This window comes from Lepisma saccharinum, chromosome 8 (genome assembly GCF_977018435.1).
Source record: "Lepisma saccharinum chromosome 8, izLepSacc3.1, whole genome shotgun sequence".
In the NCBI taxonomy this organism is placed as follows: Eukaryota; Metazoa; Arthropoda; class Insecta; order Zygentoma; family Lepismatidae; genus Lepisma; species Lepisma saccharinum.
In genome coordinates, this window is record NC_139236.1 from 54,248,801 (window position 1) to 54,276,739 (window position 27,939).

Here is a 27,939-nt window from a genome sequence, read left to right on the forward strand (position 1 = left end):
AAAAATTAAAAAATATATATAGGACCGATTTTGACTGTTCAATGAAGAAATTTCATGCAAAAAAAGGAAAAAAACACATTTTTACTCGCATTTTCAAAATTTCTTTCTTGAACTCTGCCGTTTGTAACTGCCACCAGAAACCTCTTCCTTGAGGTTCCAACTATAGTCTGTACCGATTTTCCTGCATATCGTTTCTCCATGACAGAAATATCCTGGTGAAATCTCTCGCCGCATTCGTCACTAACCGCGCCCAAGTTAAGGGGGAAAAAGTCCAAATGCGAATGTAAAAAGTTGAATTTTCAAGGACATATTGCACCCCATGCGCTGATAACACTTCAACAAGTTCTTAACAAGTTCCTTGTAGTTGTCAGCTTTCACATTTCTAAGAAAATTACAGCATACTTGTCTAAAAGCTAACCATGCGCATTTCTCTTTTTCTGTTAGCAATTCCACAAAGTTGTCATCATGAATGATCTCACGGATTTGCGGCCCAATAAATATGCCTTCTTTTAACTTACTATCACTGAGTTTAGGAAATGTTTTTCTCAAGTACCCAAAACCCTCACAGTGTTTATCCAAAGCCTTAACAAAATTTTTCATCGGCCCTAACTTTATATGCAACGGTGGTAACAAAATCTGGACTTTCTCAAGTAGAGGGTGATTCCTAACACTGTTCTCTCTAGGACTTAAGTTTTTTCGTATGGGCCAATCCACAATGTTGTAATGTTTATCTTCCGCCCGGCTGTCCCATTCGCAAAGAAAGCAACAAAATTTTGTAAATCCAGATCGCATGCCTAACAGTATACCAATCATTTTGATGTCTCCGCATATCTGCCAACCATATTTTTCATAATTTATCACTTAATACTGTATCCATACTTTCATATGTTTCCTTCATGGTGGAAGAATAGGCAAGGGGTACTGATGGGTATATATTCCCATTATGCAACAATACTACTTTTAAACTATTCTTAGATCAATCTAAATATAGTCTCCACTCGTTTGGGTTGTGACTCCTTCCAAGTTCTTGCGGAAGGCCTTCTACATCATTACAGTAAGTTAACTCATTACTAACAGAAAAAAAATGTGTCCGTGATTGTTGGCGTTTCCGATATGACACCTTAATACCATCTTGTAATAAATTCCACCCTCGGAGACGAGAACCTAATAATTCCACTTGAATTTTAGAAAGGTTGAGGTCTCTAACTAGATCATTTAGTTCGGATTGGGAAATAAAGTGAGGTATATTTGGATCAGGAAAATTTGGATCGGTGTTTGAATATGAGGGTCCGGGTTCGTCATCTGGAGAAGCACTGCTTGGTTCTGTTTCATCCACTGTCCATTCTTTAGGAGGCTTAGGAATTGGTATAAAATCATGACTCGTAGGTTTCTTGGCTGAAGGAACATCAGGATAAAATATACAATGTTTTGATTTAGAACTATATCCCACTATGTTTGTTAAACAGAAGTAACAATCCGTAGTATGATCTTTCTGTTCTGTCCATATTACAGGGTTTCCGAAGGGCATTGATTTGTGAGTGCCATTAAGCCAACCGCGTAAAGTTCTCGAACAATTACAACAAATTTTACCTGGTGCCTAGCTTTTTCCCTCGTCTACTTTACTTCCAAAATACAACTCATATGCTTTTTTCACTATAGGAGTGATAGTATTTCTCTGTGACTTCGGAGTAAATTCCCCGCAAACATAACAAAACAAGTTCAGGTTATTCACACATTTGTGTGACATGGTGAACTCATTAATTGACTTATAATATATTTCTTTAAAAAAACAATTGTGAATGCTCTCATCGTTTTGTTAAAATACAACTTACACTTCACTTCACTATACAATATAACATTCACAATTTCACGAACATACACAAACATGAAATACGGCTACTTGCGAAGGCTACTCGCGAAGTTATCGAAAAGGAAGTTAAGACTCGAATAACCCACAAAAGAACAAATTTTAACAGAGAAACAGGAAATTTCTCTGCCAGATGTTTCCTCCACTATATATTAAGTGCCAGTCATAAACACAAGGTCGCTGAAAAGTTCTTATCCATTTGCTAGGAACCAAACGTTAAGCCGGAAGCGCAGCAGGGTGCGGAGACCTGAAACCATAAAACTATAAAATGTGGGTGTTCTGCAAAAACCTTAGGTGATACAGGAAAACGGATGCGATATTAGTTATCAGCACATCTGAATACATAAAGATCACTTAGTTTTATTTAAAGGAGTATTTCATTGTTTATCAGTGTAATCTGCATACCTGTTTGAACATGAGGAGGTTGCAGGAACTTGTGGCATTCCATGAAAAGTAGTCCTACTCTATGTAAATATCAAAATGAATCAATCTGGACAGTACTATTGTTTTTAATTGCATTAAGATTCATATGTTTGTGAATGCATACAATTTGCGTTTTTCACCAACATATAATATTAGCATCTGTAGACTACATGCTTTACAGGCAAATAAAGTCAAATTTTGCTGCAGTTTTTAAAGCGACACACACGTAACGTTTTTTCGTTAATGCTTTTCAGGCATTCAGGCTATGTCATCATACTAAATTTTTCCCCCCTTTGTTACCACAGTACAAAGTACTTCACAATTCTATGAAATCAGTTCTTAAGGCCGTACTAAAGGCAATTTTGTGGTAATTTTTTGATAACAGATGGCAGCACAGTTTGCCATGGCAACCGAGGGCCATGTTGCCAGATCTCCGCGTAAACAAGATAGATACATACAGGTTGGTCGATTAGGGTACTCCTTGATGGGATATGACGTCACGTTGGTTAGCAGATTTTATTGAAAAATCTAAGTAGATGTGGAGCAACGTAATTGTTTATCATGAGATTTTAGTTGTATGTTCTTATTGAAAAAAAATACAATTTATCAGCAATGCAAGGTAGTAATAGTCGTAATAGTAATATAAAATCCCTTGTATTGTATTATGTATTTCTTTTAATATTTCGAAAGCAGAAGAGAACATACAAAGATAGCTGTAGTTAATTCAAACACGAAATGCATAAAATAAGAAGAGTAATTGAAATAATTGAAAACATTTTGCAATTACGTTTGAAGCGAATGCTGCATTGACTGTAGAATTCACTTTATATGACAGTACTTGAACATATTTATATCTTTTATCGGTGACGTTAGCAGATTTTCTTCATAAATTTGCAGAATTTCAGTGAACATCTTGTAAATATTTATAAATATTAGCGCTCTCTAACGATCCTCAATCTTTTATCCTTCAAGTGAATAAAGATGTAATTCTGCACCCTTATTTTTACTGAGTTTTAATATCGCGATTTTGAAAGAAAAATGTCAGAAGAATCCTGAATACACAATAGAAGACATATTTGTTATTTTTGTAATAGTACAATATTAAATACAGTTTTGTAGCGCATCTAATTTATTTGCATGTCATGTCACCACACAATATCCTATTTCATAGTTCTTTAAGGATTTGGTCTATTCTGGTTTTCTGTTCTGCAGCTGATGTAGAATCTTTGGAAGTATCAGTAACATTTTCAAGTAACAGTAACTGTAAACTACTTACGTTATGAAATTAGTAATTGTAACTCAGTTATTTTTCCACCTAACTAGTAAGTTGTACAATTACTTTACTGCATGGAAAGAAATATTAACTTGAACCAAATGTTCTCCTCAAAGAATGGGTAAATTGACGATTATTAAAGCCGGCCCCTGTGGCGGAGTGGTTAGCACATCGCGCTACGACGCCAGGGGTCCCGGGTTCGAATCCTGGCCTGGGCATGGATGTTCGTGAGTGTCCATTCATCAATTTCATCATATCCACTCATCTCTATCATCGTAAACTAGCCAAAAGTGACACAAAAAGCGAAGTAAAATAAAGCAAATCAATCAATCAGTTGATGATTATTAAAATCTCGAGACCATGAGGACAATTTTGTATTTTTTTCGTCAAGAGCCAGGATGTATCCCAAGTTTATTTTTATTAGAACACTTACCATATAAGACAACATACATAATCTCCAACAATCCTCATGGACAGTAATTTTATAGTTCATCAAAAATTCTAAAAAATATTTGGTTTGCTCAACAAAATTAAATGAAATGTTAATCGTCATTGCTTTGTAACAGAAGTTTACTGTGAATTTTATTGCCTCAATGTTTGTACATGAAATGTAAGAAATAAGTTATAATTTCATGAAACTTAATGCTTAGCATTTAGTGGTCATCGGTGGTGAAAAGGACATCGCGCTTGCAACTCATGATCCGAACAACGTCTTACGAGATGAAACAAATTTAGAGTAAAGTAACTGTAATAATAACTATGTCAAGTACTTTCTAAAGAACAGTAATAACAGTAATTATATGCGAATTACTTTATCAAGTGATTAACTCGGAGTTACTTTTAAAGAGTAACTATTCAAACACTGCTGATATATAATCGAGTTCAGCAACATATTGGTATGAATTGCGAGGGAAGCTGAGCCTCCCCCTTGGCAAAGTGGTAACGTAATCGCCTTGTAATACAGGAGTCCCAGGTTCGATAGACTGTGAGTGTACAGTGATCGTCAAATAAAAATTTGACAACTAGATCCTGAAAATCTCCCTTCTTTGCAATGCGTCTTGTCTAAATCTACGGCGATGAGTGATGTAATGGCAAGTTCTGTCACTGCCGTTGAGTTAGGCAACACACATAACGATTTGCAGGGATGCAGGTATTTCAGAATATAGGTGTCCCATTTTTATTGCCGGTGACTGTATATAGTGGTTTGGATCCTACTTTAAACTGTAGGTTCAGTCCCAATTAGCCTTTCTGTGTATAAAGAAGATTTAAAAAACGTATTTCGAGGGAAGATACAATACAGCAATAAATACCATTAGAATAGAAGTTCAATAGCTTACAAAATAATTGTTTACAGGGACTACAAAAACTAGATTTTCGGGATATATAAAATCATATTTACGTTGTTGTTTCAATGCATATTTATTATTTTTCTTTATCGTACCCTGCAAAACATTATTGCGTTCTCTGAGAGCAGTGTTGGCGATTGGGTTTCAAAACTTGAAGAGGGCAGGGACACTTTAATTTCCATTGGTAGATGAGGTTTTGTATAGTATTGGGGTAAAAGTGGGGGCCATCTTCCCCTCCCCCTAATTGCCGCCACTGTCTGAGAGATATGCTTTTTGCAAATCATCATCGTATTCAGGAAGAAATTTATTTCCTTAGGATTTTTGAAAATACCTCTAAAAATTTAAACTTGCAAGAATATCAATGAATGCGTAGCAATGCTTGACAGACAAGACAAGTAAGTCACACCCCTGGCACCGTTTTTTTTTCTCCTGTTTCCCCTAATATACAATTTACAATTGATGACCACTTGCTATCAGATATTATTAAGGCTTGAAACATAATTTCTTGAGCATATTTTGGACTCTTGATTTCTAGTAAATCATCACCATTCAATCAAGTGTCTGCGCTAGCAAGCAAAAATGTATGTACTCTTCCATGTAAAGTTCAATGGTACGCAACTGCCATTGTCGGTCAAACCTATTGTCCTTTTGTACAAATTTCAATAGTGCTCTTTACTATTGGTAGAAGACACTTCGATTAGTTTCTCAAATGCTCATCTGCAAAAGGAACAAATAAAAATAGTTTTAACATTTTATATGAGACTATGAACTTACAAAACATGTTTAAAAAATATTGATATTACATTGTTACAACCTTAGACAAGTTGAGTTAATAATGGAACTTGCAGATGTTGAGTAAATGAATTTGAAAATAATGGATCCAATTGGCACTATAATGGTTAACGAAATCTTCCTGTTATTAAAGGGCAGTATGGTTCACGATATGAGCTCACTTCAATGATCTAACTTTATAATGAATGTTAAATATGATGAGCCTAAAACAGAAATTGGCAAAATAATTGTTAGAAATATTTTCATAGTAGAGTGATGATTGCAACGCTATATGGAGTGAGGTTCCTCCAGGTTCGAATCATGGTTTCATGTATGTATTTAATCATTATCTTTGTTTCAATCATCGATTTTATCAAATCATTATTCATCATCATTGTTCCAAGGAGCAGAAGTTGGAGGTAAAATAACAAAAATACATTATGAAATGGAAATTCAGTTCCTACTATATTATTATTGAATTATTATAGTATGTAACGCCGTTCCTCGATGTCGGTAAAAATGGAAGCATGAACAAGGTGACCTATACTCGCAGAGGTATATAGGGCGTGGATAATATAAATCGAGGAACCGCAATTACAATTTTTACTTGTTATGGGGTTAACCGAATACTTATACGGAAATGATTCCCACAATAACAACAGTTTGAATAATGTGTGTGTAAATTCCTCACCCTTCTTTACCCTTTCCAAAAATTCAGCAAGTTATACAACAAGCATTACCTCAATCACGTCACCAATCGCAATTCGCACCAATGAAAAGATAGTACATTCACTATAGACGTTTATTTAACAAACTTAAATTTGCGGCAACATTCTTTCAATATTTCCTTCTATTTTTTTTACTAAGCTTCACAACAAAATTCCAGTTTACGTACACCCGACAATTCTCATTCTTAGCATTCTTTTTGATCAGAATAATTTACAATAAAATAACAATGCAAATAAATGGTACGCCTTTTTCGGCAACAATAATACAGATAAAATTTACATTTTTAAAATTTGTACCAGTTCGACATTCAACGGACAAATTCTACTAATTTATAAATACCTAAAATTATAACCATTTAAAAAGAGAATTAGATGCTCATTAATTCCAAATATTCAGTCGGTTAAGATTTGTCTCGTTTTATTATTAGTTGTAAAAGGACTTTCGTTATGACGTCTTTTGAGGTTGAATGATTACCTATAAAAATTACGTTCTTGGGTCACACGCGTATCGGTTACACATTTGGGTTACTGTTGCGACGACGTTTTACGCTGTTACATGGTACGCGCAAATGTACATATCTATTTTTCTCACTCGTGATCTTGTTTCAGGCACATGACACATTCAAAAAAGCCCATCTTTTATCGCGTCTTATTTGCAATGCAAAAATCAACAATTGGCAAAGTATGAATTTAAGTTTGTTACACAAGTTCCAGTTCACTATAACACACGTAATCTTACGTACCTTCATAAATGTTCTAGTTGCCAAATTAGACCGGCTGTTCGCGCCATCCAAAGTAGTCGAATTGATGCAGTCAAATCCAAATGTTCTGTTACGTAATAGATTTTATGCCGTTACTTCCTTGATGCCATGTGTGCTTGTGGATACTGCAGCAAATTGTATTGGTTCTAGTTATTTCAAGGTTCAATGTCTATGTTCCGACTTAAGTTCATGCTGACATTAAATACTTCTTGGTTAATTACTTCGTAAAACAAATACTAGTCGTGCAAATATATATGTGCGTAAAAATGGTTACCACAAATTAAAAAAAATACTGGGCGTGACAATTACCACAAAACGACTAACGCAAGATTTATGTATATGCTGAAAAATTGGTTCACGAAACAAATAAGTCCATAGCACAATTCCTTACAAAGTTTTTTAAGTGACGGGACACTATGTTGCAAAGAAGCAATGTAAGTTCAAACGGCAACACGTAAACTTTAAAATGAATGACGAAAGTTCTCAAAGTCCCAACTTACTATATGTGGTTGCACACTATACAATTAAACTTGCCCCAGTTTTTGAATAAAATACCAAGCGACATTGAACCTTGATTGTCGTGCGACGAACTGTGATTTTCCTACCTCCGCTGCTAGCGAAGAAGAAACAGGTGAAAAGTAACAGGAGAGACATCTATCGGTATAACTTGGTAGTGAGGAAAAATAACCTCATGGGGATTTTTATAGAATGAAATTTCCCGGGTGGGAAATTTTCACTCCATGTAATGGGATGACGCAAAGCGGGACTCACAAATAAGAGATTTACGTCATCACCGTTACAAATTCCCCCAACCGACGATGAAAGAAAACCAACCCCAAAATGAGCATCTCGGTATCCATAAAAGACCCATATTACAATAGTACCACTATGCCGGAAATTATTTATCCAACATTAAAACTTAACAGGCAGATCCACCACTTATTTACTATGGAAATTCATCATTATCCTTATGTTCCAATACGACTTCATCTTGGGAATTGCCCTCAAGAATTAATACTTAAAACTACACTCCATTATTGTAAAAACATGATAACTCCATTACCAAAATATCAAGTAAACGAATCCACACGATTCACAAAACTCTAAAAATAGATACAAAATTTATGACACAAACGCAGCAATAATTAATAATAAACACCACACTTCATAACTGATATAGAGGAAAAAAATAGTGAGTTCAAAAACTATGATACACAACTAACGATGGTTAACATGATAAGGTTGTTTCACGATTATCAAAAATGATTGTCCAAATGATTCATGATGGTTGTCAGAATGATTCAAGATGTCTTGATGATCGCTGCATAAGATGATGCTGATCCAATTAAGCATAACGTTCCAATAACCATACCAAAACTTCCTTAAAGATGAATCGTTGTAAGTTTCCTTGTTGCAGTTGTTCCAAAGGCTTGTTGTCCCAGTTTCTCGAAAAATTTCATGCAACGAAAAAAAAATAATAAAAATAAAAAATTGAAGAGAAGAAATAATAGGAAAGAGTTGAGAATTAAACGAGACAATTTAGCAGGGGAAACACTAGAAAAACGAGCATCTATTACAGAATCTCTGGCAGGAAAATTTTTAACTCCATGCATATGACAAATGATCATTTATGATTTTTTTTTGAAAACTCAACACAAAAATATAAATAGTACCAAATTTCATCAAAAACGAGAACATACTTTAGTTACTCAATCAAAATATATGAATCCAAATGACATACTAAATGAAACAGTTAAAAGTCACTCCTTGAATTAAATAGGTATAAAATCTTAATCCGACATATAACATCAGGACAAAATTTTGCATAAATACACATAATTATTTTTATTTTACCATCGTTGTCTTGCTATCATGACACACTCGATAAATACATCAGAGGACCCTCTGTAAAGAGACAGTAAACAACCAAGAAAATGCCATTAACCTAATACATGATATATATCAATACAAGGAACATACCCTTAATTTCTACGTTGCAAATTGTTATTGTGGGAACGTTTAGGTCTTTTGTTACATTGAGTGATCAAATGTCCCGATTCTTTACAGTATCTACAGAAAATATGATTAGCCGGACTAGATTGTAAACAATTATTAGCATTATCTGGAATTCCAGAATTCTGACCTGAGACATTAGATGATTGTCCTGTTATCGGATAACGAGTTCCACATGGTGGAGGACAAGATTGCCAGACATTAATTTTACTTGCTTCTAAATGAGCAATATCCTGCGCCAAGTTAGTTAGCTCTTTTAGAGTTCTGGGAGCTGGGCGGAAAATTAAACAACTAATAGTAATTTGATTCAAGTGTTGCAATACAAAATGTAGTATATCAGTGTCGCTCCAGTTGAGAGCCAAGGTTTTCACGGAATCAACAATCTCGGTAATATACAAAACTAACGGTTCCACCGGACGTTGCAAACGCATTACATGCAAGTCAGTCAACATATTATATTGGGGAATCGACACGAGTTGGTTCCAAATTCTTGTTTTCAAGGCTGTCCAAGATAAGGGAGACGCTAACGCGTCCATCCAAATAGAATACAATAACCCACTTGTACGGCACAAGGCACTATGCAATATCCATTCTAACTGATAATGCGGAGAATTTAACAGCTGTTGCAAGGACTTCAAAAAAAGAAATATCTCCTGTGGATTCTGACCATCGCACATTTGCAAAGATTCAACCGTCAAATTTAAGTTCTTCAAAATAATACTCTTTAGTATTGAATTAGATGACTGGGACGAATTAGGACCTAAAGATGATCCCGCTTGATTTTGCCGACTAAGAGGCCAAAAAGGTCTCTTGACTTCAGTTTCAACATTGTCAGGTCGAGATGGTGGATGATATGTTAAAGGAGGAGGAGATGCTATACTTCTATGTGAACACAAAAAATCCACTGGAGGAAAAGGTGGTGGGGGTGGAATATAAAAATTCCCACTTTTACTACCCCTAATTACCGATGAATTTACAGGATCAACAGGCATTTTATATAGGCAGTATACCAAACCCGAGGTACAACGTTCTTCAAATCGAATTTAAACGATTTACAAAAAAATGATGTAGACTCGTCCAATTCACACTACTTATGAACTGCTAAGTTAAATTTGAAAATTGCCAATTTTATTTTCAAAATCGAAGGAACGTAAGATAAGGTAACTGCAACAAATCTTAGCATAAAAATAAAACCAATAAATACAAAAGAAAAAAAAGGGGGGGAATGCATCAACCAAAAATTTTCAAAATACAATGTAAATATATTATGCTGAAAACAAAGGCACATATAGTCATACACCAGATAAATCACTCAATATCCCAAGCCAAAATCCAAAATTCCAATAGGGTGGGAAAAATTTATTCACTTCAAACTTCACTTAATGAAAGAAAAGGGGAAAATGGCCATGCTCTGACTGCCAATTTTTGTAACGCCGTTCCTCGATGTCGGTAAAAATGGAAGCATGAACAAGGTGACCTATACTCGCAGAGGTATATAGGGCGTGGATAATATAAATCGAGGAACCGCAATTACAATTTTTACTTGTTATGGGGTTAACCGAATACTTATACGGAAATGATTCCCACAATAACAACAGTTTGAATAATGTGTGTGTAAATTCCTCACCCTTCTTTACCCTTTCCAAAAATTCAGCAAGTTATACAACAAGCATTACCTCAATCACGTCACCAATCGCAATTCGCACCAATGAAAAGATAGTACATTCACTATAGACGTTTATTTAACAAACTTAAATTTGCGGCAACATTCTTTCAATATTTCCTTCTATTTTTTTTACTAAGCTTCACAACAAAATTCCAGTTTACGTACACCCGACAATTCTCATTCTTAGCATTCTTTTTGATCAGAATAATTTACAATAAAATAACAATGCAAATAAATGGTACGCCTTTTTCGGCAACAATAATACAGATAAAATTTACATTTTTAAAATTTGTACCAGTTCGACATTCAACGGACAAATTCTACTAATTTATAAATACCTAAAATTATAACCATTTAAAAAGAGAATTAGATGCTCATTAATTCCAAATATTCAGTCGGTTAAGATTTGTCTCGTTTTATTATTAGTTGTAAAAGGACTTTCGTTATGACGTCTTTTGAGGTTGAATGATTACCTATAAAAATTACGTTCTTGGGTCACACGCGTATCGGTTACACATTTGGGTTACTGTTGCGACGACGTTTTACGCTGTTACATGGTACGCGCAAATGTACATATCTATTTTTCTCACTCGTGATCTTGTTTCAGGCACATGACACATTCAAAAAAGCCCATCTTTTATCGCGTCTTATTTGCAATGCAAAAATCAACAATTGGCAAAGTATGAATTTAAGTTTGTTACACAAGTTCCAGTTCACTATAACACACGTAATCTTACGTACCTTCATAAATGTTCTAGTTGCCAAATTAGACCGGCTGTTCGCGCCATCCAAAGTAGTCGAATTGATGCAGTCAAATCCAAATGTTCTGTTACGTAATAGATTTTATGCCGTTACTTCCTTGATGCCATGTGTGCTTGTGGATACTGCAGCAAATTGTATTGGTTCTAGTTATTTCAAGGTTCAATGTCTATGTTCCGACTTAAGTTCATGCTGACATTAAATACTTCTTGGTTAATTACTTCGTAAAACAAATACTAGTCGTGCAAATATATATGTGCGTAAAAATGGTTACCACAAATTAAAAAAAATACTGGGCGTGACAATTACCACAAAACGACTAACGCAAGATTTATGTATATGCTGAAAAATTGGTTCACGAAACAAATAAGTCCATAGCACAATTCCTTACAAAGTTTTTTAAGTGACGGGACACTATGTTGCAAAGAAGCAATGTAAGTTCAAACGGCAACACGTAAACTTTAAAATGAATGACGAAAGTTCTCAAAGTCCCAACTTACTATATGTGGTTGCACACTATACAATTAAACTTGCCCCAGTTTTTGAATAAAATACCAAGCGACATTGAACCTTGATTGTCGTGCGACGAACTGTGATTTTCCTACCTCCGCTGCTAGCGAAGAAGAAACAGGTGAAAAGTAACAGGAGAGACATCTATCGGTATAACTTGGTAGTGAGGAAAAATAACCTCATGGGGATTTTTATAGAATGAAATTTCCCGGGTGGGAAATTTTCACTCAATGTAATGGGATGACGCAAAGCGGGACTCACAAATAAGAGATTTACGTCATCACCGTTACAAGTAGATCAGTCAAGAAGCAAAAAAGCTTAAAGAAACTTTTATCTGCATGGAATGTTAATAATAGGCATCCATGCAAAATCAATCAGTCATAGGTCTGAGAGAGAAACAAGTCAAGCTTCAAACTCACTGGTATTTGAAGTAAACTATTTAGTACAAACGGCTACTGAAATCCAATCTGATATTGAACCAAATATACGTAGCATAATCAGGACAAATTATGATTTCTATGAAGCTCTGTGTCATCCACAATTAAATTATTGCCCTTGTACTTGCAAGTATGGGAACATTTATCTATACCGGTACTCATTTTGAAAATCTCAGTAAACATACAGACTTGTGTTCGATAGACGGTAAGATTTTAGTCTAATAACTGTTAGGGTGTACTTTTACACTTTAAATATATACAGCATCAAGTTATTGGACGAAATGCACTCTCATTATGAGCCGTCCTAAATTATAAAAGGACAAGAAAGCAGAAGAGCTTCATACAGTTTACAAAACCGGTTATCTGACGTGTTTCTGTAAAGAAGATAACAGAACTGTGTCCGAAACTTGCAACATTCAGGGATCTCACATTACATCTATTCGAATCAAACCTAACTTAGCCTGACCTACTTAATACATATGAATATTTGCGAGCTGCTTCAAAAATAAAAAAGAGACAAACTCTTGTAGAAAATAGGTCAGCAAGTACTCGTTTCAACCATGTACAAGGACAAAGTAAAAAACATTTAAACAAACTACTGATTTGTAATAAACATTCCGATGTTGTACATGTGAATAGCACGAGTTTCGTAGGTTTGGAAATTAACTTACAGGAATGAAAATAGAGCATTTTATGCAATATTGATTTAATGATATCAGATATAATCCATATTAAGCTACGTATATTTTATGCTATAGCAATGATCTCAAAACGGTAGTTATTAGGATTATGTCTAACGTAAAATATAACATTCTATTCTGATTTTACATTTACAAAGAATTATCAACTTCGTTTGGAAGTTAAAAAAGTCATGCAGTGTCAAGCGATATTCTCACCGATATTGCATCAGAAGATATTTCTTCAACATGTAAATAAATTATACATTTTGCCTATATTTCAAACATTTTGCCTTTGATGGATAATATTAAGCAACAAGCAATTAAATATTAAGACTTACCTTCGAGCTTGTTCAGCTCTTTAACATCCTCCGTGGAATATTTGTTCCCTTGTTCTCGTATCTGTACGGAATTCGATATCCTCTGGTAGCTTGGTTTGATTTTCACTCTTTCAAGAACTTGCATTGATCACATCGTTAGACAACACGGAATGAAATATTGGCAACAGTGTATGCTAAATCTGCACCACGGAGTATATTGCGACGAAACGCCAGTTCAAAAGTTTTAATGATACGCACTATTCTCTGAAGGTACGAAATGTTTTCATTTTTTCACATAGTATTTAAGATGCTTGCGGGAAGAACATGTGATCTTTGTTTCACCACGAAATCTTCCATACTAGTCATAAAAGAAAGAAAATGCACCGGTATTAACAAAACTACCACTTCAGCGCCATCTGTACGCAGCAGTTTGAACATGACGGAAACCTTATATTTTCTGTTATTTACTTAAATCCCTTTAACCGTAACAAAATTATAAGGTTCACATGTTCTAGTGAATAAAACAATCTTTTATATCGGAAAATTTCTTCCTTACTGAATCTATATTAGTTGTACGGTTACCCTTAGAAATTTGGGTCTATGCTTTAGCATGGCTTTAGAACCCCCTTAATGAATATTTGAATCCAATCCCATATCAATAACCTTACATTTTATGTTTGAACAGTGGCGGCGATTTGGAGGCAAGGTGCAAAACTGGGGTGGGGACCATGATAGTTTACTTTCCCTTGGTAGATAAAGTTTAGCATAGTGCTGGGAAAAAATGGCAAAAAATTTGCGGGGGGTGAGGCGACTGCATCCACTGGCCCTCTCTAATCTCCGCCACTGTGTGTGAATGTCACACACGTAACGCTGTAATGCTCTTCGTGAGCATTAAATTTAAGGCATTCTATATGCTATAATGAAAGCGAGATTAGGAAAACCAACAGTGGCGTGTCCAGGGGACTTATGGGAGTTATGTTCATAAGTGAATATTGGAAGGGGGAAGAGTGGGGCAACTACTTGCTTCATAGTTATAGAAAACTATGAAACAAATCTGCCATTTCTGGGAAATGACATCTGATTTCATTTTGATCATGAGAGTTGTTATTTCCAAGAAACAGCAGGGAAATATATATAAAACGGAGTTTTTGTCCTTTTAAATATTTAACACAAAGATATGATGTGAATTAATTGTAAAAATATTTGTTGTTATATTTGGACTTTGCTCTGCTTAGCACGCCACTAAGGAGTAGAAACCTATTATTTTTGTTGTTGTCATTATGTTCTTTCTTCACTATCCAAATTCCTCTCAAGAAAAAGTACGTCGAATATTTGGGAAAATGTTAAAATATATTAGTACAAAGTAAATAAAAACTAAGTTATCAATCACCTTACGAAGTTCCATACCACCTTCTTACGAAAGTTCAGCACCGTAACTCTACGTACGGTTACGGACACTGCTGGGTTGTAACAAACCCATTGAATTTCAATGGAAACATTACAACCCAGAAGTGTCCGTGACTGTACAAACGATGTAACATGCGGAAAATATAACCTTGCACACGGTAAAACTTTTAAAACGAATAACTGAAACAACTTGCCTTGACGGGAGTGCACGGAAGCAACGAGAAGCAATATGTCATAATAACATATGAACGTTAAAGGAAGTACGTGAAGGAACAAACACGTACGTGTACAGTCACACAAGTACACAAACATGCACTTGTCGGAAACACATACTGGTTTTCATTGAATTCGAAACTGCAATCAGTTATATGATGGAGGTAATTGCGATTTTTCTCTGCACAGAATTTTAACGAAATTACACATTTTTTTAATGACTACAGAGAAAAGGCACAGAGTTATAGGGTAATTCCGGGAAAGAGGGACCAGAGGGTAAGATGGACCAGAGGGTAAGATGAACCAGTTCGTTATTTCTGAAACTAAATAGTAGAATGCACCAGTGGCGATGTTGACTGGTAATGGCGGAGATTATTATTGACACACTGTATTGTTTTTGTGTTCATTGAGCAATTATTTTAGACAATACACCGTCTAAAATCAGGTGGGTCAAAGTTTATCCACTATTTACATGGAATGGTATTATACGCGTTACCTGATAATATTTTTCAACCAGCGTCTCATAAAACGTGAAAATGATATCAGTCAATCGTCGTTCTGTGTCGCAGCGGTGCTGGCATCAACGGTGCCATCATGGCTGCCTGTTCTATTCTCTCCCGGACATTCGGGAGAGTTGGACCACGTCGCCACGGGAGAGATGGACCATTTGGTATTTGAGTAAGAAGTCAGTTTCCGGCAAATTAAAGATAACACTGATTAACAAAAAAATAATTTCGGCGGATATCTTGGTATCCAACACGCGATCTAAGACAATTGAAACATGCTGATTCAAAATATGCAAACCATTTGTCTGTAACACCCACCATTCTTGAGTTATACGACATCAACCATTTATATGTGTTTAACATTGTATCAAGGCAAACAACTCACAGACATAGGTTTCACTAGAGCACTTATTGCTACATGGAGTACTAATGAACATGGCTTTAGCTAAGAAAATAGTGCAAATGCGTCACGTGACACATATTCTATATAGTAACATCTAGTTGAAGGTATAATACACATATAAAATACATACATATAGAATATATTTTCTTAATTTAAGGTGCGTTTGGTTTGAATTTCTTGGCTGTAGAGTTGCGTTTGTGCTGAGCATTTGGCATGTCACGCTAAAGCATCCAACAGTAATCGGCCAACATTTCTGCACTCCATCGACCCCGATAGCGTGACTCCATCACCAAGATGTTCTGATGAAAATGTTCACCATGTTCGCCGCTGACCGAACCTAGGTTCTCGGGGAAGAAGTCAAGATGCATTTCGAGGAGATGAATTTTGGGGGACATGTTGCAACCCAGCTGTCTGTATGCACTAATGCACTTCTGCACAACATTCACATAATCAGCAGATTTATAATTTCCAAGGAAATTGGTTACGACTGACTTGAATGCCACCCATGCATCTCTTTCAGTGTCAAACAGTAAGTCTTGGAAGTGGCTGTCAGCAATGATCTTTCTTATTTATGGAACTATGAACACACCTTCTTTCACTTAACTCAACTCCGGAAACATGTTGCACAGATACCGAAAAGCATCTGAGTCGTTGTCTGGTGCATTCACGAAATTCTTCAGGAGCCCCAGCTTGAAATGAAGCGGTGGCATGATAACTTTTTCACGCTCAACCAACGGCACACGAAGGACGTTTTTACTTCATGGCTGCATTCTATCTCTGATCGGCCAATTCTTCTTTATGTAGTGGTGCTTCCTATCCCTGCTATCCCACTGCTATCCCACTCGCAGATGAAGCAGTATTACTTCTTCGCCTTCCTTATCCAACCGCGCAAGTTGCATGCACATGCCAAACAGATGAACTGTGGTGCCCACGACTTGCCACTATCCACCTTCAAATCAATATATACAAGTTCATATGCTTTCTTCAGAAACTGTGTAAAAGACTTTCGATGGGATTTGTCTGTTAGATAGCCACACACGTAGCAAACCAGATCTGGTGAATTTATGCAACGTCTGGACGCCATAATCCTCTGTCACTCAAAATAAAAAAGAAACAAATGAAAGTATAGTAATGCGATCTTGAAAATATTTCGACATATTACATTAAATATAACTGTTTTCACAAACGACGAAAAAAAAAATTTCGGTGTTGCGTGAAAAATAACGAAAAACGACGAAAATTTTTTCGACGAACGGTATTCCATGAAAAATAAAATTTTGTCGATATCTTCAAAACCTGACGTGATAGAGCAAAACGGTTTTTAGATTTGAAATCAGCATGAAAAACTGCATTAGAAAACGTAAACATCATGTCAGATATCTACAGCTTGTTTATCAGTGTAATTGGGTATTTTTATGAATGGTACTTCGGTACTCCAATCCATCTAAAGTGTTGGTTTTTTTTTTTTTTTTAAATAAAAGTACTGTAGCCTAATATGTTTATGTAAGATGCCCGTGAACGTACGCGTGCATGTGTATAATGTGCGTGTTTGTCTGTGTGTGTGCTTGTGTAAATCTGTGTGTGTGTGTGCTTTTGTGTGAGTGTATTTATACTACTAGCGATGAATACTGGATTTAATATACTATGTGTTCCAGTTGTACATGATAAGTGCTCAAAATTTTAAAATAAATGTGACTTGTGTTGGAAGAAAAAACTAAAACTTTAAACTAAAACAAGTATGTTCTCATTGGCTACAAGAGAACTGCAAAATAATATGATCAGAAATGCAACTTGTGTGGAAAGAAGGAATCTAAAACTTGCAAAATAAAATTATTAAAATTTAAAGAAAGTTGTTATTTTATCAGATATTTTTTTTGGTCACAAAGGTCTATTTTATATGAAAGAAATACCTCAAATAGGGGAAAGTGGGGGAATTGCGACCACCTAAGGGAGATTTTAAAAATCTCAAAAACTGTACGCAGTGAAACAAAAAGAAAATGTGGGCCTGAAGAAGCAATGTTTGTAGTATATCTCTGCGTATTACTTTGCTCCCTGTCGTTAATAGTTATCTCTGTAAACGTCAAAAAGTAACAATGTGCGTGTGAGCGCAATTGCCCTATTATTATAGTAGGGTAATGGCACTCAGTACTCATCCTAACAGTAAATCAATACCATTTTTGTACTATACAGAAACTATATCTTTAAGTACTTATATTTATTAATATGCAGATACAAATTAAATTGAGCACAATTATGCACAAAAATGCACACATGGGACGCTTATTATGAGAAACGTCTTTGCACCCTTCATGTACCCATCACAAACAGCGTGAGTGTCATTACCCGATAGGTGCCATATTATGTTCTTTGTTTCTCGTCTCATGAAGAATCTCAAATGTTTACTTTATAATAATTAAGAAATAAACAGGAGATACTATTATTATATCTGTAAAATTTTCAAGACTCTAGCTTAAACGTTCCGTCTACTTACCTTGCACTTTTTTCCTTCCCAATTTTATAACAAAATATGACAAATTCGTTTTTCGCACCCTGCTTCTTAAAAGTCAACTCCACATGTGCCGTCTTTTGTTTGGTGCCTCGTAGTACTGGGTTCTAGATGTTAGCACGGGTTACTCTTCAATAACACCTTCCGTAACGACTACAGAGGGGTGAGCGCCATTGCCCGCTGAGCGCCATTCCCCCACCTTCCCCTATACTATACTGATAAAATAGTGTTTAATACTAATGTATTGTTCTATTCCTGCTCTCACTTTTCTAAGGTCCATCTTTCCCGTATAAAATGGTCTATCTAACCCAGGGTGATATGGGATAGATGAACCACTGGCATATTTTTTAATTATTATTTTTTTAAAAAAATATGTGTCTGTTCTTTTCACATTTATAACATAATTTTTGTTAAAGTATGTCGCCAAAATACTATGGTTCAATTTTCTCACCAGTATTGCTATAAATAACAAAATTATAGCGATTCCTAAAAAGGGGGTCCATCTCTCCCGGACTTTACCCTATATTTGTTGCACAAAAACACAAAAGTTAAGAATTAATGCTATCAATACACATTATCCCACTCACTTATTCAATGACATAAATTAAGTTACCTTGACATAAATTCTAGCCATGAGGGAAGCCTCGGAGCCAGATAATCCTCCATTATGACTTCCCTGAAATTGATAAAATTCAAATATTGTCACATTTCCATAATTTTCAAGCTTAAAATACCATTTGGTGGTGAAGTCACAGATTAGTGAAGTTCCTTGCTGTGCTCGCTGACTTACCTTGGAAATGAGTTCCTTTCTTTCCTCAAGATCAATACAGATGAATCAACTTTAGATACTAAACATGCTTTCAACAAAAACGACATCTACATAAGCTGCAGTCCAAGATTACATAAACAATTTTAACTTACTACCCAATACAAAAGTAGAAATTCTCAGCGGTACATATAATGGAATACATAATACAATTCATAAGAAACCAGAGATATACCATGAAAACATTGGCCGATTTAGCGGAACAGGCATGGGACAGGTTCCCATCCAAAATGAGGACTAAATATTTAGAAAGTATTTATAGCATTTTATTACAACGAAAAATGTATGTTCGAGATATCGGTTTCCAGATAGCAAGAAAATAAAACAAAGTTTAGAAGAAATACATTAATCGGGACTAGATTTATTAGACACTGAAATAAGTTATTTTAAAGGGGTTTGCATTTACCACGTTGGTATTTACAAAGTTCATTACTGCATTCATTTGAAAATTTTGATTCTCACAAAATTTTGGAGTGGGATGCAACCCCATCAGCTCCCCCCTTGCGTGCGGCAGTGATTGTTAATACAACTAACGCATAACCACTACCATTTCACAAAGATCTACTGAAGCTGTCATCTAATAAACGAAAGATTTTGGATTCGTTTCCTGGTGGAGATACGTTATACTGTACGGTGGTTTGGATTTCACTTTGAAAGTCGTCCAGTCCAGATTGGTTATCTGACCACAAATTGAACAAAATTGTCTTGATGTGAACATACCACACACACACACACAAACACACACACACACACACACACACACACACACACACACACACACACACACACACACACACACACACACACACACCATGTATTTAGGCTGTTTGTCGTGTTTCATCTTATAAGCTTACCGAATCCAGTGCCTCCAGCAGATACCGAAACCAGGACCCCTTGATTACAAGGCTACGGGATTATTTTTCCTCGTACATTTAACGCAGTGGTACAGTCGTCGCCTTGTAATCAAGGGGTCCCGGGATCGATATCTGGTGGAGGCACATAGTGGTTCGGATTCCACTTTAAACTGTAGGCCCAGTACCGATTAGCCTTACTGTGCATAAAGTGGACTCAATCAATCAATCGTACATTTAAAATGGTGTAAAATGGCCATACGTGCCGAAGCAGCCAAAATTATAACTAATTCATTCATTCAATAAAACGAAAGTACATTTTAAAAATAATATCAGTATCCTAATATTTGTCTGAAGGTAAATGAGTGAAATTATGGAAAGTTCCCAGAAGGAGAGCAGACTGAAATGCAACGGGATGGTAGAGTGTTTCCTGCTCTTCGTGAAATATGGCATTATGTAATCTTGGACGCAGCAACACATGCGAATGGATTAAGAAACCGAGGCCACTCGAAAGGAGATAAACAAGGAACAAGAGTGTGCGGAAGGCATTTCCTATAATTATATAATAAGCCTCTCCTCAATGGTAAAGAGGTTTTTGTGTCAAGGTTTTGATTTATCTTTACCCAAAGGATATTTACTACGGTAAAATACCGGGTGTCCCAGAAGTCTTGCCCTGATTACAAACTTTATTCATATCCGCTATATGCAAGGTAGAGATGTGAAACTGGTGCCAAAATGTTGGAAAACTAACCAAGTTTATTTGTTGCAGGTTTGAGTAACGTGGCTGTAGTGTAGCAGTGTCAGTTCCCAGAAATGTTCACAAATCAGGAAAAAGCTCAGCATGTCTTCTGGTATCACGAGACCCGGTCACCAATAACAGTGCAGAAGAACTTTCAAATGTACAGAATTCTTTCGTCTATAATATCTGCCATCAATAAGTTGGTATTTAAAAATTGGAATTTATTTTCATTCCCAAATCCTGTCAAGTCCAAGAAACATTGTATGGAAAGATGCCACCCGATGTCAAGAGCATTAATTCCGGATTCCTTGGCACTGACACTGCTAGACTACACTCACATTACTGAAACCTGCAGCAAATAAACTTGGTTAGTTTTCCAACATTTTGGTACCACTTTCACATCTCTACATTGCATATAGATATGAATAAAGTTTGTAATCAGGGAAAGACTTTTGAGACACCCGTGGGAAAGCAATGCTCGTGGAGAGAGTTATAAATAGATATACGCAGTTAGATAGATTGATTGATAATTAGAGAGAGAGGAGTTAGAGCAGCAGAACTATGATTTAACTAAGAGACTTCAGAATATTGTTTTCAAGACGGCTTTTCTTTTTCAGAAACAGTTCTCTTTTGAAAAACTACAATGTTCTTCTAAATTATAGAAAATGTGACGTGAATTCACCTAACTAATACTAAAATGGATCACGATCCAAGTCTCTGTTTTTCTATAACAGCCAAGGAATAGGAAAACAATAATCGATATCTCAGAATTAAATAAAACCACAAGCTTGTAATTGTGGAGTCTATACAAAGACACACACTATATATAAATTAATTGTATGTTCTTTTTCGATTGATATGTCCATTTCTCTGTTCACGTAAACAAATTGAATCATTCGATATGTGCTGATTGTTCGGGAAGTATTATAGATAACAATATTACATTTCGTGGACTGAAAGCTGGCCTCCGTGGCGGAGTGGTTAGCACATCGCACTACGACAAATCCCGGCCAGGGCATGGGTGCTTTTGTGAGTATCTCTGCATCAATTTCATCACTCATTCCCATCCTCGCGATTTGCCAAAAGGGGAAGAAAAGCGAAGTAAAACAAACCAAATTAATCAATTCGTGGACTCAAATAAATACAGGGTGCTAATACGTATAATGGGATACATAATATTCCAAACGATCTGTCCATCTGTCTGTCAGTGGCATTTAAACGATTTCTCCCAATCAAAGTATGAGAAATATATTCTGGATAAAATTACTAAAAAATTAACAACTAGGAAAATAAAATTATGTGTAATGGAAAAAAATTCAAATGTTGGTTATGATATAAATTATCCTCGCAAATCCATGACCAATAAACCCTTGTGAAATGCCAATGTTCTTATTAGTACCCATGGAGCATATCGCGGTTTACAGAGAAAATACTGGTCCAACTTGCTAATACTTCTTTAGACAATGGCGATAATGAGCAATCAGAAAGAAACAGCTGTGGCTTTCTCTGGATTAGAAACCATTACGCTTAGAATCGCACATCCTAGGCCTTCGGAACGTGATCTCAAATGTGTAGAGCGTTCATGAGTAGAATTATATATTGTGTACACAAATCCTGAATATTTCTTATGACAGAAAAGCTATTCTATATTTCCTTATCTTGAGCATTCACCTTGTATTCCAATTAATATTATGCTTGGTAATAAGATACCTGAACCCAATATGGCCTATTTGCTGTTTGCAAAGTAGTTACATGATGAATTCAACACGTGACGTTTGTATGTCATTCAGACTGTCCAAAATGGCGTGCTTGAACCTTTTGACTGCACCTATAATATAAAAACTTGACGCCAAAGAAGTGAAACAGCTGTACCTCGTGATTGTGTTCTACATAACCTAATATTGCATAGGTAAGTTATTACATACTACATCTTCCAAGTCTCCATTCCGTATTATGATATTGGTATCTTATCATTTGTACTTTTCAACAATGCGCTTTCTTTAAAGTACTGTTAATAACGAAGAGAAAACGATCACCATGTAGGGTAGAATCAATATGGTCTACATGGGAAGATACATTATTTTTATAAAATTCACGTACAGATGGGACTCACTAAGGGTGATAAAGGACCTTGCGTTTGCCCAGACTGTAATGTGTAATCCATTTATTTCTGGTCACAAATTGCTTTTGTTGTTTTGTGAACGATCTTATTTCTTTGTGCAATCTCATGTCATTATGTAAAAAAAAAATGTAAGGGTGTCAATATACTTATCTACCTACGAAAGTAACATTGTGGTGCTTTCAATGTTGATTTTTTGGTGTGATAGAACAAAATATATCACTAGGCCATTTTGGATACATTCTGTACTCAATATGGCCTAAATGTTAAATTTTAAAAAATCTTCACTGCACCATTATTATTTTTTGGAACTGGCTCAAATTTTCAGTTAACATACAAAAATGTTCTCTCTTTTGAATCATGCCATTAGTTTTACCTTTCTGGCTTTGTACATCGTTATTAAACAATCGGAAACCTTAGGTAGGCCATATTGGATTCAGAAACCTTTTGTAATTTTATTTTTGCATAATTCCATTTATTTTTCTGACCCTCCCAGCCTCTGCAAATATTATTATAATTTTCTTCTCCCTACGACTGAGTAAAGCATGTTTTATGGTTGTAATTGGTCTTATAATACTATAGGAAGAAAAAAAAGCCACCATAGCATGTAAACTCTGAGAAATTTATTGAATAAATATGTAACACGAAATAATATACAAACATATCAAGATATTTTCTGGAAACCCTGTCATCAATCAATTCAAGTTCAACTTTTTGCGCGTTTTCCTTTCCAAATACTTCTCTTCTACCGAAATAGTTCTGCAGGAACGTCCAAAATATACATTTTTTTAGCAGTCCAGGAAATTGGCAGCCATCAGCAACTCCAGCGCCACTTCATTGGTGACGGGGAACTCCGGAATCTGAGCGGCGCTGTTGGTGTACTTGGCTTTGTAGGCGAAGTAGTCGCACACCTTCTCCAGGACATGGGACGGAATCTCCCTGAAGTGGATCTGGTTGGTTTCGTTCTCTTCGAAGTTCCCGGGCCCACTCAGCATCGCCTTGATGGTCCCGGAGGCCATGGCCAGGGCCCGCTTCACGATGAACTCGTGTCCGTCAGACGAGACCAGCTTCAGGTACTCCGAGTCGGGTCCCTCGCAACCTCCGTAGGTCTTCTCTGGAATCATTTCGGCGTCTCCTTCCATTTTTGCACACACAGCAACCTCTTTCTTAGCTTCTTGGTGATATTATTCTCAATCGAGCTCACTGGCTTCACGTGCAAGTGCTAAAGCTTCGTTATCGTTTAAGCTCTGTTGCCTAGCGAATAGCTAACAATTAGCCTGGAACTTATAACGAATACCAAGGTTTCAAGTCTCTTTGTTGCTGTTCTTGTGACTCAGAATTGTTGTACTCGTAACGTTCATTTTACAGGGTGAGTCAAAAGTCAGGTTACATAGGTATTTATACAGTAGTATCCTTCAATGTATGCACCTTGAACATCAATGCATTTGTGCACGCGACGCTTCCAGTTCTCCAGAACAATTTTCAGAACGTCCGGCATAATCATGTCTGCACATTACACAATGCGTTCCTTCAGATGCTGGATGTTCTGAATCTTAACTGTGTAGATGAGCGCCTTTAAATGACCCCAAAGGACAAGATCCATTGGTCAGGAGACCGCGGTGGCCACTCAACGGGACCACGACGACCGATCCATGCACCTGGAAACTGGACATTCAACCATTCACGGACAATTAATGACACAAGGAAACTTCCTATATAACTTGACATTTGACTCACCCTGTAGATAGATTATTGTATCGATTTCCTCATACCTCTGCCAACCCGTAGCCACACACCTCTTCTCTTTATTCCCTCCCTTAAAATAATACAAACGTGAAAAGAGCGGAAGCAAGTACATGAAGGCAAAATGTAAGAAGAAATGAAGTACAGCCACCGGCAATAAAAATGGGCCACCAAGATCTTCAAAAACTCGCTTCCCAGCCAGGTGTTATTTGTGTTGCCTACCTCTACGGGCGGTGACAGGAGCTGCCATTGAGAATTTGCTGTTAACATCCACTTACCGTCGTATAGTTAGGCAACACACACAACTTCTTGCAGCGAATATTTCAGGATCTAGTGGTCCCATTTTTATTGCCGGTGACTGTACATGCACGTACAGACAGAGAGAAAGAAAAGTGTCACAGAAAAAATTAAAATAGAGAAAGGTATAGATAGAGAGATCGAAAGAGAAGAGAGAGAAGTGAGATAGAAAGGAAAATACATAATTAAAAATGAAAGACAGGCAGAGAGAAGAAAAGAGAGGAGCGAAACACAAAATCATACGGAAGAAGAGAATTAGAATCACAAACAAAGATAGGGAGAGAAAGAAGACAAATAGGTAATAGAGAAAAGCGAGAGAATGGAAAATATTGTGCCGTCATAATTATAAATAAATAAGGAAAATCATTTTCTCCAAATATCTATTAATGAACAGTGTGTAATAAATGCTGTTCTTGATACACGGAATAATTACGTAAAGATAAATCTATATGAGCAGCTGTTTATTGATTTTCGTTCTTGTAGCGTAAAGAAATTCACAATGCGCCAACACTTACAAGTAACTAGATTTAATTTAATGTAGAAATTTTGTTCATGTTCACGTTATGCAAAAAAACTGACCAACACTGTTGCCTGACAAATAATGTAATTAGCAAAGTGCAGACAAAATTGTGTTTGTATGTATTTTACCTTAGAAGCCAAGATTGCTACGATTATTGAATTCTAATGTGACGAGAAAATTATAGACTTGCTCCCGACAATACTCGATTGAATATTGCCTGTTGATGAATGCCGTAGAAAGTAAAAAAATGGGCGCAAAGTGAAAGTTGACGAAGCAAAAAATGCTTTATTAATCTGGTTCGTGAAAGCGGAAGGAAGGACAACGCCTATTTTATGTTACACATATTAAACAATCTTCCGTAACACATTAGAACATTACACTTAAATTTTTAAATTAGCACAGGAATTTCAATGAAAAAACCCCGCGCGTGCTAACAGGAGATTAAAAAAACGTATTAGTATGAAAATCCCTGAACAGTGGAGCGTTTTAACAAGAATAAAATTGATTCTGTACGTCGAGATGAGACTTGGATTCTCTAGTACACACCAGAATCAACACAGCAGTCAAAATAGTGGATAGAAGCCGGTTGTTCGGTCACAAAGAAGAAGAAAAAAGGTCAGTTCCATGAATAGGAAATGTTATGGCGTCAGTCTTTATGGATGAGAAATGGATTTTTTTATTGCTTATCTTCAGAAGGGGTAAAACAATAAAAGGAGTACACTTTTAGATAGACTGGATGAAAAATTACATGAGAAAAGATCCAGTTTTCAGATGAAATTTATAATCAAGGCAATGCACCTGCCAACAAAAATGTTTTGGCAAGTGGAACAAATTAAGGGATATGAAATATGTATTGTTGGAACATGCAACCTATTACCCAGATTTGGTTCCCTCCGAATTCTCTCTCTTCCCAAAACGCCTCATTTTTGGTCAAGAGTTTTCCACTGAACCAAGAGGCGATTGCAGATGTAGATGGGTGTTTTGCAGACTTTACGGAAAACCAGTTCGTGGACGGTATAATGGTGCTGGAGCATCGCTGGAATAAAAGTATTGATCTTAAGGCAAATTATGTTCAAAAATAAAAATAATTTTGAAATTATAAATTCGGCTTTTCATTGTTAGACAGCGAACTTTTCAGACCACCCTCGTATGTCAGATGTCATTTTTATTTTAAGTCCACTTTATGCTCAGGTAAGCAATTGCCTTCACTGAGAATTGAGCTCGACCACGTGTTTACAAGCGACAGCTTTACCAGTACATTATATGAAAGGTTGTTCGCCCAATCATACTCTGTCTCGGGATCTCTGGAGCAAGAAAACGAATACATGTCTCTGCGCAAGTAGTGACGCGAGACGGCTTCAACAATGAACACGTGAGAGGGATGGAATTGCGAGCAGCGTGTACTGCTTCGCTCTGGCCACTCGATTTCCTCCTCTTCTCTGACACTGTGCGCGACTTCTCAAGAGATAGTTGGCGCAGAGTATAGTGTCTCCAACGAGAATTGAACTTGAACCTTGTTTACAAGGCGACAGCGTTATGATTTGATGTTATTGATTTGATTCATTGATTGTTTTAATTCCCCTTTATGCAGAGTAAGGCTAATCGGAACTGGACCTACAGCTTAAAGTGGGATCCGAACCACTATGAGCCTCCACCGGGTATCGAACCCGGGACCTCTTGATTATAAGGCGACGACGCTACCACTGCGCCATCGGGGAGGCCTCCAGTATGTTATGGGAGAGATTGTGCACCAAACCACAGCAGTTCTAACAGGTAAATTAGTCTACTGGCCACGGGCTATCAGTCCTTGAAATGTCTACTGCCAAAGAAACGGCTACATTTGACGCATGGCCTTGGAGTAAGCAGAGCAGGTAAAAGTAGCAACTTCCGAAGGGGAAAAAAAAATACGAAAAGAAAGCTGAACAACCAACCTGGTTGAGAGCTAATGTCTACAAAACGTGAGCACATGCTGAAACAATTACGTAAAAGAAAGCTCCCGAAAGAGTTCGTCGCCTGGACAGTGGACAACTTCGGCGAACGTATGAATAACAGACCCATGGATGACTTCCGTGTGTAGAAAAATATTATGTAAGGAGAGAAATCCTAGAGTTTTTCTGCTCAGCTACAGAAACTTTCATGTTTTTTTTCTTCTCTTCTGAATCACTCAATAATTGTTCCCTCTTCTTACTCCGCCCAGATGAAAGGAAGGCAACGTTTTCCATGAATCTGTGGTCAGTTATATTCACGCAGTTTTAGCA

At 36.4% G+C, this 27,939-nt stretch overlaps 1 pseudogene; it reads right to left on the reverse strand.

Annotated features, from left to right (window-relative positions):
- Window positions 1-23,722: 23,722 nt before the first annotated feature.
- On the reverse strand, window positions 23,723-24,361 carry LOC145991472 (elongin-C pseudogene; annotated as a pseudogene).
- Window positions 24,362-27,939: the final 3,578 nt, after the last annotated feature.